Source organism: Salmo salar, unplaced genomic scaffold, assembly GCF_905237065.1.
Source record: "Salmo salar unplaced genomic scaffold, Ssal_v3.1, whole genome shotgun sequence".
In the NCBI taxonomy this organism is placed as follows: domain Eukaryota; kingdom Metazoa; phylum Chordata; class Actinopteri; order Salmoniformes; family Salmonidae; genus Salmo; species Salmo salar.
The window spans coordinates 222,835-240,000 of record NW_025550938.1 but is presented as its reverse complement, the minus strand read 5'-3'; the positions used below and the strand labels follow the sequence as shown (position 1 = coordinate 240,000).

Sequence of the window (17,166 nt, the reverse complement as noted above, 5' to 3'; positions counted from 1 at the left end):
AAACCAAAAAGGTGTCAACGAAAGCTTGCTCCTCCAGCACATCCCGATCTAATTTCCAGTACCCCCCTACCGAAGAGGCAGACTGGCGACCCCACCTGCAGGAGCACCCCGTCGTGATCTGAGAAGAACACAGGCAACAGCCGCCCAGACAACTGACCCAAAGACCTAGATAGGAAAATGTAGTCGAGCCTCCGCGCAACCCCCCGGGAGTTGCGCCATGTGGGACCAGCCATTGTCGGAGTAGAGTGCAGGCCTCCATCAACCAGACCATGGCAAGCCATTAGCCCGGTGATGGCGCCTGCACTACTATCCCCCGCTAACCCTAAATCTATATTAAAATCCCCCCCTATCACTAAGTGCCTATTTGTAACACACAGGGGCGTCAGACAGTCCACCATCTCCCTCCTGTCTGCCGCCACCTGTGGCCCATACACCACCACTAACCTATACCTACTATCCCTAAAAGTGACATCCACCCCCATAACCCTCCCTTGCATCACAACAAACGTGCCCTCCACCTTCACCTCCCTATTCCCAAACAAAATCCCCACCCCTGTAGAATGCACCCCACCTATACCCCAAACTGACTCCCCCTTATCCCACTCCCTCCTAAACCTGATGACATCCCCTCCATCCCTCAGGTGAACCTCCTGTAAAAAACAAACATCAAAACCAACCCCCTCTAAAAAACTAAAAGCCGCCCTCCTTTTAACATAATCCCTTAAACCCCTTACATTTAAACTAAACAAAATTAACATAAGATATTATTTTTACAAAACACAACACAAAACCATTACTTCTTTAAAATTAAAACCCCAAAACAATCAAAAAAACAGGAGGCTCACCCGATGCTCCCCTGCTCCTTCTCCTCCGGCGGGGACGTCTTCTGCTCTCCTGACGCCCCCCCGTCCTCCTCCATCTCCCCAACCCAGGATGCAGGTATGGTGTTAGGCCTTGGAGTGCTCTGCATCCTGGGTTCCCCACCAACACCCGTAACTTCTTCCTCCCTGTAAATTTCCGGGTTTAGAGTAGGGGACCCCATCTCCTCAAAGAGGAGTTGAGATCCCCCCCCAGACATCCAGCTCTGAGCCACTTCCTGGGAGTCACGCTCCACCACATGTTGAGGGGCTGAGGAAACCAGCAAAGAAACTTTTCCCTCCCCCATCCCTCGCTTGGCAACCCCATCCACCCCCCCTCCCTTTCACCGCCTGTCGAGCACCCCTCTTCTTCACTTTCTTCCTAGGAGTTGGAGGTAAAGGGATACACCCCCCTCTCCCTGCCAACTCCTCCACCATTCCTCTCATCTCTTCAACGAGGGCGCTCGACATGCTGTCCCCCACTCCCTCACCCCCATTCCCTCCTCCTCCCCCTCCACAGCCCCTGCCACCGGCACCCCCTCCACCACCTCTCCCTCCATTGTTGCAGTCTCTCGCTCCTCCACTCCCTTGCTTCCTTCTCCTTCCTTTCGATCTTCCGTTCCTTCTGCTGCCGCTCCTTTCTCCTCTTCTTTCCGTGCTACCTTCCGCTCTGGGCCAGTGCCCTGGTCCTGAGATGGCTTTCCTTCCCCTCCTCTTCTTCCCCCATCCCCCGCTCCTGCTCCCCCCCCAGCTGCAGACGCGTATGACCTCCGACGAGCCGGGCACTCCCGCCACAGGTGCGCTGACGAGCCACACCCGTGGCACGCCTTCGGCTCGTCGCAGTCCCTCGCCTCGTGCTCCACCGATCCACAAATTCGGCACTTTCTTGTGCTGCACGAGGCGAGGATATGACCGTAGGCCATACAACGCCTGCAAAACGGGGGCTGACGTGCATAAAACAACGTCCCCCTGTCAGCCCCCAGGGAGAACATCGCAGGGGGATGGAGGTAGCCACCCTGTCCCTTTGGGTCCTCCCTGAGGAGGGCCTGGAATCCTCTCCTCCCATTCCAAAATCCCAGGGAGTCCCTGAGGAGCCTCTCTGAGGAGACCTTGTCCATATACCTCCCCAGAAAGGCCCTCACTTCTTCCTCCTTTACATGCGGATTGTACATTGTAACCGTCACCACCCTGAAATTATTCCTGGCAAGGCTTGTTACTCCATAAAAGCACATCGGCCTTTCTCCTTCCAACGCCCTCACCCTCTTCATGATTTCATCATGCTTCTCCTCTGTATAGCAGGTCACGTCATACGCCCTCTCCATTGGGTTGCCCTGGAGGCAGAGGACATCCTTCACCGACATCTTTAGGCATCCCATCAGGATTGTTCTTCCAAATGTTTCTCTCCCGAATTCTTCCACCTCCTGGTCCTTCCATGCAAATCTTAGCGTATTTGCCAAACCTACTCCCGGTACCGACCTGTTCTTTATATTTTTCTCCATTCTTTCAAGAATAAAAAAAAGCTCTCTTAAAAGAAGCCAATGAAAAATAAAGGATATCTGAAAAAACGATTCCAGTAAACAAAACAAAATTTCCTCCCTCCTGCCTTCCTTCGACCTTTTGGCTCAGCGGGCTTTGGGGCACCTCGGTACCAAGCTTGATCTGAGCCAAAAGGCCGAGAAGCGATAACCCACAAATTGACCCCTGCACCCGCCGGGCCCCCGGGGGCCTCGGCAGACCTCATCGGTTTGGCAAAAGTTGGCTCCTCCTCACCCAACGCTTCCCTGGTGACAGGCGGGTGTGTTTTTTTTTAAAAGTCGCTAATGCGTCGTTAGGTCACTAGCTCTTTAATCCTAGTGCGACTATTTGTTCAATGCCCGGCAAATACACCAGTCATCGTCGGGCTTGAACTCAATTGCCCGAGCGACTACTTTGAGTGGAAAAAATACGCCGGTCGGTCAGCCGGCTTCAAGTCAAACGCCTGAGCAAAAAGTCTCGGCGTCATCTCTGTCAATTTCTCTTGAAACAAGATACCGGGCTCTGCCAGAAGCAAAGCCCTTCCAAAAATACGTTGAACTCGTAAGTGTTCCTCTCCACGGAAGTCTTTAGTAAAAGGCGAAAGGCTTGTGCGTAATGAAGAGAAACCAGAGTCGTATGGAAGTCAGAGGTCGGGGCCCGAGACACACACGGTGCACTCTAGGCCGGGTCCCCGCGGGTGGTCCCCGAACCCACTCTTCCAAGTTTTCGAGGGCTGTGGGTAAAAAGTCACAGACAGACAGACAGACAGACAGACAGACAGACAGACAGACAGACAGACAGACAGACAGATAGATAGATAGACAATCCTGGTGAAGTGATTGTATTTTTGGGGGGGCTCAAAAACACACACACACACACAATCCTGGTGAAGTGATTGTATTTTTGGGGGGCTCAAAAACACACACACACACACACACACACACACACACACACACACACACACACACACACACACACACACACACTCTCCTGGCCAATGTTTTTTTTTTTTTTTTTTTTTTTTTAAGTAAAATGGCGGGAAAACGGGGGACCCCCATGAAGGGGGCTTCGCACTTGTTTCAGTTTGGATGATTCTTCTTTTTCATTCCTTCTCTTCTTCTGCTAGCTGTTTTACATAGCTTGGTGTATTTCTTTTTCCTTGACAATGGGAGAAAAGTGTTGCACCGTTCCCGGAGGTACTGCAATACCGGGTCGATGCGTGGAGCGGACGGAGCAAGCCCCATTTCCGACTCCCTGTTCGAAAAATCCATTTAATATGTAGTCCCCCGATGGGGGACGTATCAGATATTAAACTGATAAGAACAGATGATGATTCAAAGCTTTTATTCTAACTTTTCAAGCATTTACACAGTAAACAATTCACATGTCTTTTAACCTTTTAGTTGCCCCTATCCAAACAGAACTAGTAACAAAAAACAACCCATCAGTTTTCCAAAACTCTGAAACCCTCTCTCTCTTGGAAGAGATGGGCAACCAACACCCTCCCACAACTTTTCTAGGGGGCTGCAGCAAAAATCAAATACAAACACAAGCCATCAATAAACATAAGTAATCCAAAACCCCAAAACCTACCAACCTGCCTTCTAAACCTTAACTACCTGACCAGCCCCAACCCCCTTTCCACCGCTCTAAGGCAGCATGGTGACCCCACTTCCTCTCCTCCCTTCTTATCCTCCCTCTCAAATCTCCCTCCACTCTCCTCACTATTCCCTCCACCCCCCAGTCTGCTCCTGACTTAACCAGGCCCTGCCTGGCATCCCACAGCCCTTTCTTAAAAAGACTGATAAGCAGCCACAACAGAAAACGATCCCTACCTACCCCCCGCTCTCCCCACCCCTCTCTCCACCCCCACCCATGTTAAAACAAAACCCTCCTTCACTCTCCCTAGCAACCCCTGAGCCCTGGCCCACACTACTCCTGCGAAAGCACAGTCCCAGTACATGTGGCGTATTGTCTCCTCCCCACCACAAGTTGGTCTCGGGCACTGGGGGGACCGTGCCAAGCTATGCCGGTACATGATGGATCTTACCGGCAAGCACTTGTGGAGGCTTAACCAATTTAGATCCTTAAGACGATTGTCTAGGCCCCGCGCCTGTATGGTCTCCCAGACCACAGCAGGGGTACCCACCACAGGGGGCGCACAAACGGTCCGTCTGACCTCTTCGTACAGGCGTCTGTGGTCCAAACCTACTCGGGCGACTTCAACCTCGGGATGCGCACGTAGCCACTTTGCCGCATGGCTGAAGTGCCACGGCAGCTGTTCAGCCCGAGGACCCGTGTTGGACCACACCATTATGCTTCTCGCCTGGTACGAGAAAAACACCCGCAGGAAATAACCGGAGGGATGAATCACTGGATTAGCGAGCTCATTCAATAAAAACGAAACAAAAATCGAGTCCAGCTTGAGTGGGAAGTGTGGAACTCCTCTCCCTCCCTCCCCCGATGGTTGAGAGCATGCGAGCCCTGGCGACATACTCATACCTGCCCCCCCACATGAACTGAAACACGAGCCTTACTAGCCCCCTCCTCATGCTCGCTGGCAAAGGATATATGTATGCCAAGTACAGAAGGGAAGGCAGTACATCCACTTTCAGGACCAGGACCTTGCCCAAGAAAGACAAGGATCTGGCCTTCCACATTGCCATCTTCCTCTGTACCACAGCAACTCTCATGTTCCAGTTCAGGGTCGCGGAGCCGGAGGTCTCAAAAAGGACCCCAAGAATCCTCAGGGCCCCATTACAGAGAGATAGTCCCCCGGGCACGTCCGTCCTGCCCCGCCATCTGCCGAAATACTTAACAGACGACTTGGCGAGGTTAAGGACCGCTCCCGACGCGGGGTAAAGTCTCCAATTATGGCCAGAGACCTTAGCAGGCATGAGTCCTTGCACAAAAGCAAGGTGGTGTCATCTGCGTACTGTGTCATCTTAACATGCAAACCGCCGCTTCCAGGGACCAGCAAGCCCTCCACCCCTGCGTCAGCCCTAATGGCAGCCGCCAGGGGCTCCATATAGAGCACGAAAAGGAGTGCCGAGAGCGGGCATCCCTGCCTGACCCCTGATGAGAGGCCAAACACGTCACCCAGATGGCTGTTTATGCTCACCCGGCACCCCGCTCCCACATACAAAATCTTGATCCACTTTATAAAGCGATCACTAAACCCTAACCTACCTAATACTCTGAAAAGAAAAGCCCTACTGACGCGATCAAAAGCCTTGGCCTGATCAAGCGCCGCTACCATCAGAGGTAGACTTCTATCCTCAACCCAGGCGATGGAGTCCCTGATCAGTTGGAGGTTCCACCTAATGGAACGGCCTTCCACCCCACACGTTTGATCCTCATGGACAACGTAGGGAAGGGCTGTGCGCAAACGGTCTGCCATGACCTTAGCTAGTATCTTGTAATCTACGCACAGCATGGTCAACGGCCGCCAGTTGCTAAGGTCGGCGGCGTCCCCCCTCTTGTAGAGGAGGGACAGCACACCTACAGCCATCGACCTGCCCGGGACTCCAGTCTCGAGAACGGCCGTCAGGACTTCGAGGACCACCGGTCCAAGCATACCCCAAAACTTGAGGTAAAACTCAGCCGGCAGCCCATCCATCCCAGGCACCTTCCCTTTCCCCATCCTCTTGAGGGCGCTCTCCACCTCCTCTAGTGTTATCGGGGCTTCCATCGCCTTTCTAATGTCCTCCGGCACACGCCGGGACAAGTGTTCTAAGAACACGGTACCCTGCTCTTTTTCTACTACCCTCTCCTGGAAAAACCCCGGAAATGGTCAGTTGCCACCCTGACCATCTGCTCCGGCTCCCTAACCACCCTACCCTGTCCATCCCTCACCCCATAAAAAACCTGTCTTATCTGCTTTTCCCTAACTGATTTGAAAAACACTGCAGAGCAGGTCTCATTCTGCTCTATAAACTCAGAGTGTGCGCGCTGCAGGAAAGCACGGGCCTTCCGCTCGTGCACCTCCCTGAGCTGAGCCTTGAGGCTGGTAGCGTGCTCAACGTCCATCGAAGTACCGAGGTTACCAGCCTCGTACTCAAGATCGAGTAAACGTTGGAGCTGCTCCACCTCCCTTCTCTCCTCTCTCCCCTTCCTCTTACAAAAACCAATAATAAATACCCTAATTCTTACCTTAACTACCTCCCACCATTCCAAAACCCCTCCGCACATTGGCCGGAGACCCTCAAGCCCCGAAAAAAACAGAAAAAACATTTACAAAAGCCCGCTCCTCCAGGATATCCCGGTCGAGCTTCCAGTACCCCCCTACCGAAAAGGCAGACAGGCGCCTTGACCCGAAGGAGTACCCCGTCGTGATCCGAGAAAAACACAGGCAGCAGACGCCCAGACAAAAGCCCCAAGGATTTGGGTAGAAATACATAGTCCAGCCTCCGCTCGACCCCCGAGAGTTACGCCACGTGGGACCTGCTAGCGCCGGAGTAGTGTTAAGGCCTCCATCCACCAGACCATGGCTTGCCATAAGTCCGGTGATGGCCCCCACGCTACTATCCCCTACCCCTCCTAATTCTACATTAAAATCCCCTCCCACTATCAAAACTCTGTTTGTGGCACACAGAGGTGCCAGACTCTCCACCATCTCCCTTCTCTCTGGCACCGTCTGTGGCCCGTATACCCCTATAATCCTAAGTCTAAAATCCCCTAACGTTATGTCCACCCCCAAAACCCTCCCCTGCATTGCAACGTACGTGCCTTCCACCTTCACCTCCCTAGTCCCAAACAAAATCCCAACCCCTGATGAGTGGACACCCCCCCACACTCCACACCGACTTCCCTTTTACCCACTCTTTTTAAACTGCTCTACATCCCCCCCATCCCTTAAATGTACCTCCTGCAAGAAACAAAAGGTAAAACATATGTTTGATAAACAACTAAAAACAGCAGTTCTCTTTACAGTGTCCCTTAGACCCCGAACATTCATAGTCATTATTTGAATGTTTGCCATGGTTGCACATTTAAAAAGAAAAATCAACCAGGTGCAGGGTTCAAGTACTCACTCTGTCTGGTGGGTAAAGGTCCTCATCGATCATGGACGCTGGACCAGCAGCCCCCGAGGCCCCCCAACCCTCCCACCCCCCATACCGTCCTCCTGAGAACCCCATGACGCAGGGAAGGGGTTGGGGATGGGGGGTCCCGGCGTCCCAGAATTAACCTGAGACACCCCATCCCCATCTGGCAAAAACAGCCCCGGGGACGACAGGTCCGCGTCCATCCGGATGATTGGGAGAGATGGACCCCGCGAGGACAGGGAAGACACCTCGGCAGTACTGACCATCTCCCCAACCCCTCGTACATCCACGGACAAAAACCCTTGACCCGCTACCTCTGAGGCCTCCCCATCCACTGCGTCCCCCCTCTGAGAAGCCCAAGATGCAGGTAAGGGGTTGGGGTTGTGGATGGGGGGTCCCGGCGTCCCTGAAAAAGCCTGAGACACCCCATCACCGTCGGGCATACACAGCGCAGGGGTCACCAGATCTATTTCCATCTGGGTGGGTGTGAGAGATGAGACCCGCGGTGACAGGGGGAGTCACCTCTGTGGCACTGTCCCCAAATACCCTCCCCACCCCTTCCAGCCCACTCTGGCCCTCTCCCGTCTCGAGGGAAAGCCTCTTTTTCTTTTTCTTCCTCCGGGCCTCACCCGATTCCAATAACAGCCCTGACTCCTGCTGGGCCTGCTGTGCTGTGGATGCGTCCCTCTTCGTTCTTGGAGTGGCTGGCAATGGCGAGATGGACCCCCATTCCGCCGTCCTCGTTTGTGAGACCTGGATCTCCTCCACCATCTCCCTCATCTCCCCACGAGGGCCCCGAAAGCCTCTTCATCTATGAAGACTTCGTCGAGGGATGAGCCCAACTCTCCCGTTGCTCCACCAACCTCTCCCGGCGGCCTACTGATGGATTGAGTACCCGTTGACACCTGGGTCTCCGGGACCACCTCCACCGATGACCTCTCCAAAACGACCTTACCCCCGACGTTTGGAGCTGGCAAGGACCGGGCTTGCTTCTCCGGTTCCCCACTCACCATCCTCCTTGCTGCCTCTTCCGGCCTGTGACCTAGGTCCCCTTCTCCTAGCCTCCTCTTCTCCTCCACGCCCTTTCCTCCGGCCATCCTTCCCCCAGCAGCCGCTGCCGCGTATGTTTGTTGCCTCGCCGGGCACTCTCGAAACAGGTGCTGCTTACTGCCACACCCATGACATTCTTTTGGTGCCGTACAATTTTTGGCCTCATGTTCCTCCGACATGCAAAACCTGCATTTTACCAGCCCACATGAAGCTGTTCCATGCCCGTACTCCCTGCATTTCCTGCAGAAAGGTGGCTGACGAGCATAGAACAGCATGCCTCTGTCCGACCCTAAAGAAAACACCGCAGGGGGATGCAAAAAGCCCTCAAACCCCCCGGATCTTCCCTTAGGAGCACCTGGAATTGGCGGCGGCCGTTCCAGAAGCCCAGCGAGTCCTTTACATATCTGGCTCCCGATGTTACCTCGCAGTAGCGACCCAAAAGGCTGCCACTGCCATATCCGTCACGTGTGGATTATACATATGTATATTTATTGTTCTAAAATTCCTTCTTGCCAGGCACACGATGTTGAAAAAGGACAGAGGTCTCTCCCCTTTGCCTCCTTTACCTTCTCCATTACTTCATCACTCTTACTTTCCGTGTAGAAAGTTACATCGTATGCCTCCTCCATTGAGTTCCCCTGCAGGCACATCACATCTGGGACTTTCAGAGATAGCGCCCCCATCAACACGGTCCTCGCAAAGGTGTCCCTCGGCATCCTTACTTCTCCTTCTTGCTTCCATGCAAATCTTACTGTGTTCTTTAGTCCGGCCCTCGGAACCGACCCTGTGTTCCCGCTACCCGCCATTTCGGTATGGCTGTATTTTAAATTTGTTTAGATTTTTCCCGCCAAAAATCTAAAACTCTCTCACCGCCCTCCGGCCATCGGCTTTTAACTCAGCGAGCTTTGAGGCACCGCAGTACCGAGCTTGATCTGAGCCAAAAGGCCGAGAAGCGATAACCCACAAATTGACCCCTGCACCCGCCGGGCCCCCGGGGGCCTCGGCAGACCTCATCGGTTTGGCAAAAGTTGGCTCCTCCTCACCCAACGCTTCCCTGGTGACAGGCGGGTGTGTTTTTTTAAAAGTCGCTAATGCGTCGTTAGGTCACTAGCTCTTTAATCCTAGTGCGACTATTTGTTCAATGCCCGGCAAATACACCAGTCATCGTCGGGCTTGAACTCAATTGCCCGAGCGACTACTTTGAGTGGAAAAAATACGCCGGTCGGTCAGCCGGCTTCAAGTCAAACGCCTGAGCAAAAAGTCTCGGCGTCATCTCTGTCAATTTCTCTTGAAACAAGATACCGGGCTCTGCCAGAAGCAAAGCCCTTCCAAAAATACGTTGAACTCGTAAGTGTTCCTCTCCACGGAAGTCTTTAGTAAAAGGCGAAAGGCTTGTGCGTAATGAAGAGAAACCAGAGTCGTATGGAAGTCAGAGGTCGGGGCCCGAGACACACACGGTGCACTCTAGGCCGGGTCCCCGCGGGTGGTCCCCGAACCCACTCTTCCAAGTTTTCGAGGGCTGTGGGTAAAAAGTCACAGACAGACAGACAGACAGACAGACAGACAGACAGACAGACAGACAGACAGACAGACAGACAGACAGACAGACAGACAGACAGACAGACAGATAGATAGATAGACAATCCTGGTGAAGTGATTGTATTTTTGGGGGGCTCAAAACACACACACACACACAATCCTGGTGAAGTGATTGTATTTTTTGGGGGCTCAAAACCACACACACACACACACACACACACACACACACACACACACACACACACACACACACACTCTCCTGGCCAATGTTTTTTTTTTTTTTTTTTTTTTTTAAGTAAAATGGCGGAAAACGGGGACCCCCATGAAGGGGGCTTCGCACTTGTTTCAGTTTGGATGATTCTTCTTTTTTCATTCCTTCTCTTCTTCTGCTAGCTGTTTTACATAGCTTGGTGTATTTCTTTTTCCTTGACAATGGGAGAAAAGTGTTGCACCGTTCCCGGAGGTACTGCAATACCGGGTCGATGCGTGGAGCGGACGGAGCAAGCCCCATTTCCGACTCCCTGTTCGAAAAATCCATTTAATATGTAGTCCCCCGATGGGGGACGTATCAGATATTAAACTGATAAGAACAGATTTTTTTTTAGAAAAAATAATTTATTACGTTCAATACCATTCATTCTTTACAAAATCATATATTCCTTCAAACTCAAATAATGGTATTTTAATTTATAAAACAAACCAAAAAAACCCCAAAACAAAACTCAGGGGAGCATCATCCCTCCCCGTCATCCTAAACACTAACTTTCCCTATCTTCCCGTCCCTAATCTAAAATAACCCCAGCCCTAATCCCCCCTTCCATCTCTCCCGGGCAGCGTGCTGCCCCCACTTCGTCTCCTCCCTCTTCATCCTCCCCCTCAAATCTCCTTCCACCCTCCTCACTATTCCTTCCACCCCCCAATCTCTCCCTGTCTTGACCATGTTCTGCCTGGCTTCCCACAGCCCTCGCTTAAAGAGGCTCATGAGAAGCCAGAGCAGAAACCTATCCCTATCCGTCCCCCTCGCTCTCCCTACACCTCTCTCTAACCTAGCCCACGTCAATACAAAATCACCTCTAACCCTTCCTAACAACACCCGTGCCTTTGCCCATACTACTCCGGCAATGGCACAGTCCCAAAAGACATGGCGCACAGTCTCCTCCCTGCCACAAGAAAGTCTTGGACAGGTGGGGGATCGCGCCAAGCTATGCCGGTACATGGTGGAGCGTACCGGCAAACACTTGTGGAGACTCAACCAATTCAGGTCCTTGAGCCTGTTGTCCAGGCCCCGCGCCTGCACTCCCTCCCAGACCGCCGCCGGGATGCCCACTACAGGTGCCGGACTTACTGCCCGTCTGACCTCCTCGTACAGGTGCCTGTGATCTAAACCTACTCGGGCAACTTCAACCTCGGGGTGTGCACGCAGCCACTTGGCCGCATGGCCAAAGTGCCACGGCAGCTGTTCCGCCCGAGGACCCGTGTTAGACCACACCATTACGCTTCTCGCCTGATACGAGAAGAACACCCGCAGGAGGTAACCGGACGGGTGTAGTACCGGCTGAGCAAGCTCCGTTAACAGAAAAGAAACAAAAATTGCGTCCAGCTTGAGGGGGAGATGTGGTACCCCCCTACCTCCCTCCCCGATGGGACAGATCATGCGTGCCCTGGCGACCCACTCGTACCTGCCACCCCACATGAACTGAAACACTAGCCTCACTAGAGGCCTCCTCAGACAAGCCGGCAATGGGTAGATGTACGCCAAATACAAAAGAGATGGCAGTACATCCACCTTGAGAACCAGGACCTTGCCTAAAAAGGACAAAGACCTAGCCCTCCACATTGCTAGCTTCCTCTGTACCACTGCGATGCCCATGTTCCAGTTCAGCGTCGCTGAGCCGGAGGTCTCAAAGTGGACCCCGAGAACCCTCAGGGCCCCGTTACAGAGAGATAACCCTCCGGGCACATCCGTCCTACCACTCCATCTTCCGAAAAATTTGACGGAAGACTTCGCGTGGTTCAGAACCGCCCCGACGCTCGGGTGAAGTCCCCAATAATGGCAAGGGACCTTGTCAAGCACGAGTCCTTGCAAAGCAGCAAGGAGGTGTCGTCGGGCGTACTGTGTCAACTTGACACGGAGACCGCCACTTCCAGGGATCAGCAAGCCCTCCACCCCTGTGTCTGCCCTAATGGCAGCCCCCAGAGGCTCCATGTACAGAACGAAAAGGAGAGCCGAGAGCGGGCATCCCTGCCTGACCCCAGACGAGAGGTCAAAAACGTCACCTAAGTGACTGTTAACGCTAACCCGGCACCCCGCTCCGACATATAAAGTACGGATCCATCCTATAAACTTCTCCCCAAATCCTAATCTGCCTAACACCCTGAATAGAAAGGATCTATTCACGCGATCAAAGGCTTTCGCCTGATCAAGCGCTGCTACCATTAAAGGCAGCCCTCTATCTTCTACCCAAGCGATGGAGTCCCTGATCAACTGAAGGTTCCACCTAATAGAGCGTCCCTCTACCCCACACGTCTGATCCTCGTGGACGACGTAGGGAAGGGCTGTGCGCAACCGGTCTGCTAAGACCTTTGCTAAGAGCTTATAGTCTACACACAGCATGGTCAATGGCCTCCAGTTGCCCAGGTCAGTTGCTTCCCCCTTCTTATAAAGAAGTGACAGCACACCGACAGCCATTGATCCCCCCGGGACCCCCGTCTCAAGGATGGCCTTCAAGACTTCGAGGACCACTGGTCCAAATATACCCCAAAACTTGAGGTAAAACTCGGCCGGCAACCCATCCATCCCAGGCACCTTCCCTTTTCCCATCCTCCTGAGAGCACTCTCAACCTCCTCGAGGGAGATCTGAGCCTCCATCACATCTCTAATGTCCTCCGGCAATCGCCGGGACAAGTGTTCTAAAACACATTTCCCTGCTCTACATCTATTACCCTCTCTTTAAATAAACCTCGGAAATGATCAGTTGTCACCCTGACCATTTCCTCCGGTTTTCTAACTATGCTATCATCTTCTTTCCTCACCCCATGCATTATCTTCCTACTCTGTCTGCCCCTAACCGACTTAAAGAACATAGCGGAACAAGTCTCATTATGTTCTAGAAAGCCATTATGCGCACGCTCCAGGAAAGCTCGAGCCTTCCGCTCCTGCAGCTCCCTGAGCTGCGCCTTCAGGTCAGTGGATCTCTCCCAGTCAATCGACCCGCCGAGGTTGCCTGCCTCGTACTCGAGTTCGAGCAACCTTTGGATACGATCCACCTCCCTCCTTTCCTCCCTTTTTTCCTCTTACAATATCCTATTATAAAAGCCCTAATCCTTACCTTAACTAAATCCCACCACTCTAACACCCCCTCGCACATGGACCGGAGGCCTTCAAGCCCCCGAAAGAAACCAAAAAGGTGTCAACGAAAGCTTGCTCCTCCAGCACATCCCGATCTAATTTCCAGTACCCCCCTACCGAAGAGGCAGACTGGCGACCCCACCTGCAGGAGCACCCCGTCGTGATCTGAGAAGAACACAGGCAACAGCCGCCCAGACAACTGACCCAAAGACCTAGATAGGAAAATGTAGTCGAGCCTCCGCGCAACCCCCGGGAGTTGCGCCATGTGGGACCAGCCATTGTCGGAGTAGAGTGCAGGCCTCCATCAACCAGACCATGGCAAGCCATTAGCCCGGTGATGGCGCCTGCACTACTATCCCCCGCTAACCCTAAATCTATATTAAAATCCCCCCCCTATCACTAAGTGCCTATTTGTAACACACAGGGGCGTCAGACAGTCCACCATCTCCCTCCTGTCTGCCGCCACCTGTGGCCCATACACCACCACTAACCTATACCTACTATCCCTAAAAGTGACATCCACCCCCATAACCCTCCCTTGCATCACAACAAACGTGCCCTCCACCTTCACCTCCCTATTCCCAAACAAAATCCCCACCCCTGTAGAATGCACCCCACCTATACCCCAAACTGACTCCCCCTTATCCCACTCCCTCCTAAACCTGATGACATCCCCTCCATCCCTCAGGTGAACCTCCTGTAAAAAACAAACATCAAAACCAACCCCCTCTAAAAAACTAAAAGCCGCCCTCCTTTTAACATAATCCCTTAAACCCCTTACATTTAAACTAAACAAAATTAACATAAGATATTATTTTTACAAAACACAACACAAAACCATTACTTCTTTAAAATTAAAACCCCAAAACAATCAAAAAAACAGGAGGCTCACCCGATGCTCCCCTGCTCCTTCTCCTCCGGCGGGGACGTCTTCTGCTCTCCTGACGCCCCCCCGTCCTCCTCCATCTCCCCAACCCAGGATGCAGGTATGGTGTTAGGCCTTGGAGTGCTCTGCATCCTGGGTTCCCCACCAACACCCGTAACTTCTTCCTCCCTGTAAATTTCCGGGTTTAGAGTAGGGGACCCCATCTCCTCAAAGAGGAGTTGAGATCCCCCCCCAGACATCCAGCTCTGAGCCACTTCCTGGGAGTCACGCTCCACCACATGTTGAGGGGCTGAGGAAACCAGCAAAGAAACTTTTCCCTCCCCCATCCCTCGCTTGGCAACCCCATCCACCCCCCCCTCCCTTTCACCGCCTGTCGAGCACCCCCTCTTCTTCACTTTCTTCCTAGGAGTTGGAGGTAAAGGGGATACACCCCCCTTCCCTGCCAACTCCTCCACCATTCCTCTCATCTCTTCAACGAGGGCGCTCGACATGCTGTCCCCCCACTCCCTCACCCCCATTCCCTCCTCCTCCCCCTCCACAGCCCCTGCCACCGGCACCCCCTCCACCACCTCTCCCTCCATTGTTGCAGTCTCTCGCTCCTCCACTCCCTTGCTTCCTTCTCCTTCCTTTCGATCTTCCGTTCCTTCTGCTGCCGCTCCTTTCTCCTCTTCTTTCCGTGCTACCTTCCGCTCTGGGCCAGTGCCCTGGTCCTGAGATGGCTTTCCTTCCCCTCCTCTTCTTCCCCCATCCCCCGCTCCTGCTCCCCCCCCAGCTGCAGACGCGTATGACCTCCGACGAGCCGGGCACTCCCGCCACAGGTGCGCTGACGAGCCACACCCGTGGCACGCCTTCGGCTCGTCGCAGTCCCTCGCCTCGTGCTCCACCGATCCACAAATTCGGCACTTTCTTGTGCTGCACGAGGCGAGGATATGACCGTAGGCCATACAACGCCTGCAAAACGGGGGCTGACGTGCATAAAACAACGTCCCCCTGTCAGCCCCCAGGGAGAACATCGCAGGGGGATGGAGGTAGCCACCCTGTCCCTTTGGGTCCTCCCTGAGGAGGGCCTGGAATCCTCTCCTCCCATTCCAAAATCCCAGGGAGTCCCTGAGGAGCCTCTCTGAGGAGACCTTGTCCATATACCTCCCCAGAAAGGCCCTCACTTCTTCCTCCTTTACATGCGGATTGTACATTGTAACCGTCACCACCCTGAAATTATTCCTGGCAAGGCTTGTTACTCCATAAAAGCACATCGGCCTTTCTCCTTCCAACGCCCTCACCCTCTTCATGATTTCATCATGCTTCTCCTCTGTATAGCAGGTCACGTCATACGCCCTCTCCATTGGGTTGCCCTGGAGGCAGAGGACATCCTTCACCGACATCTTTAGGCATCCCATCAGGATTGTTCTTCCAAATGTTTCTCTCCCGAATTCTTCCACCTCCTGGTCCTTCCATGCAAATCTTAGCGTATTTGCCAAACCTACTCCCGGTACCGACCTGTTCTTTATATTTTTCTCCATTCTTTCAAGAATAAAAAAAGCTCTCTTAAAAGAAGCCAATGAAAAATAAAGGATATCTGAAAAAACGATTCCAGTAAACAAAACAAAATTTCCTCCCCTCCTGCCTTCCTTCGACCTTTTGGCTCAGCGGGCTTTGGGGCACCTCGGTACCAAGCTTGATCTGAGCCAAAAGGCCGAGAAACGATAACCCACAAATTGACCCCTGCACCCGCCGGGCCCCCGGGGGCCTCGGCAGACCTCATCGGTTTGGCAAAAGTTGGCTCCTCCTCACCCAACGCTTCCCTGGTGACAGGCGGGTGTGTTTTTTTTTAAAAGTCGCTAATGCGTCGTTAGGTCACTAGCTCTTTAATCCTAGTGCGACTATTTGTTCAATGCCCGGCAAATACACCAGTCATCGTCGGGCTTGAACTCAATTGCCCGAGCGACTACTTTGAGTGGAAAAAATACGCCGGTCGGTCAGCCGGCTTCAAGTCAAACGCCTGAGCAAAAAGTCTCGGCGTCATCTCTGTCAATTTCTCTTGAAACAAGATACCGGGCTCTGCCAGAAGCAAAGCCCTTCCAAAAATACGTTGAACTCGTAAGTGTTCCTCTCCACGGAAGTCTTTAGTAAAAGGCGAAAGGCTTGTGCGTAATGAAGAGAAACCAGAGTCGTATGGAAGTCAGAGGTCGGGGCCCGAGACACACACGGTGCACTCTAGGCCGGGTCCCCGCGGGTGGTCCCCGAACCCACTCTTCCAAGTTTTCGAGGGCTGTGGGTAAAAAGTCACAGACAGACAGACAGACAGACAGACAGACAGACAGACAGACAGACAGACAGACAGACAGACAGATAGATAGATAGACAATCCTGGTGAAGTGATTGTATTTTTGGGGGGGCTCAAAAACACACACACACACACAATCCTGGTGAAGTGATTGTATTTTTTGGGGGGCTCAAAACCACACACACACACACACACACACACACACACACACACACACACACACACACACACACACACACACTCTCCTGGCCAATGTTTTTTTTTTTTTTTTTTTTTTTTTAAGTAAAATGGCGGAAAACGGGGGACCCCCATGAAGGGGGCTTCGCACTTGTTTCAGTTTGGATGATTCTTCTTTTTCATTCCTTCTCTTCTTCTGCTAGCTGTTTTACATAGCTTGGTGTATTTCTTTTTCCTTGACAATGGGAGAAAAGTGTTGCACCGTTCCCGGAGGTACTGCAATACCGGGTCGATGCGTGGAGCGGACGGAGCAAGCCCCATTTCCGACTCCCCTGTTCGAAAAATCCATTTAATATGTAGTCCCCGATGGGGGACGTATCAGATATTAAACTGATAAGAACAGATTTTTTTTTTTTACAAAATATATTTATTACGTTCCAAACCAACCAAAATTTTCCACACAT

At 52.7% G+C, this 17,166-nt stretch overlaps 3 non-coding genes and 3 pseudogenes across 3 annotated transcripts; all 6 read right to left on the bottom strand.

The window, feature by feature from the left end:
* Positions 1-2,890: 2,890 nt before the first annotated feature.
* LOC123740518 (U5 spliceosomal RNA) lies at positions 2,891-3,007 on the bottom strand. The gene has a single exon (XR_006768402.1). It is a non-coding gene; the product is annotated as a U5 spliceosomal RNA (small nuclear RNA).
* A 539-nt stretch (positions 3,008-3,546) lies between these two features.
* LOC123740335 (uncharacterized) lies at positions 3,547-3,716 on the bottom strand (annotated as a pseudogene).
* A 6,055-nt stretch (positions 3,717-9,771) lies between these two features.
* On the bottom strand, positions 9,772-9,888 carry LOC123740517 (U5 spliceosomal RNA). The gene has a single exon (XR_006768401.1). It is a non-coding gene; the product is annotated as a U5 spliceosomal RNA (small nuclear RNA).
* Positions 9,889-10,447: 559 nt separating this feature from the next.
* Positions 10,448-10,621, bottom strand: LOC123740315 (uncharacterized; annotated as a pseudogene).
* Positions 10,622-16,295: 5,674 nt separating this feature from the next.
* On the bottom strand, positions 16,296-16,412 carry LOC123740516 (U5 spliceosomal RNA). The gene has a single exon (XR_006768400.1). It is a non-coding gene; the product is annotated as a U5 spliceosomal RNA (small nuclear RNA).
* A 541-nt stretch (positions 16,413-16,953) lies between these two features.
* LOC123740399 (uncharacterized) lies at positions 16,954-17,129 on the bottom strand (annotated as a pseudogene).
* Positions 17,130-17,166: the final 37 nt, after the last annotated feature.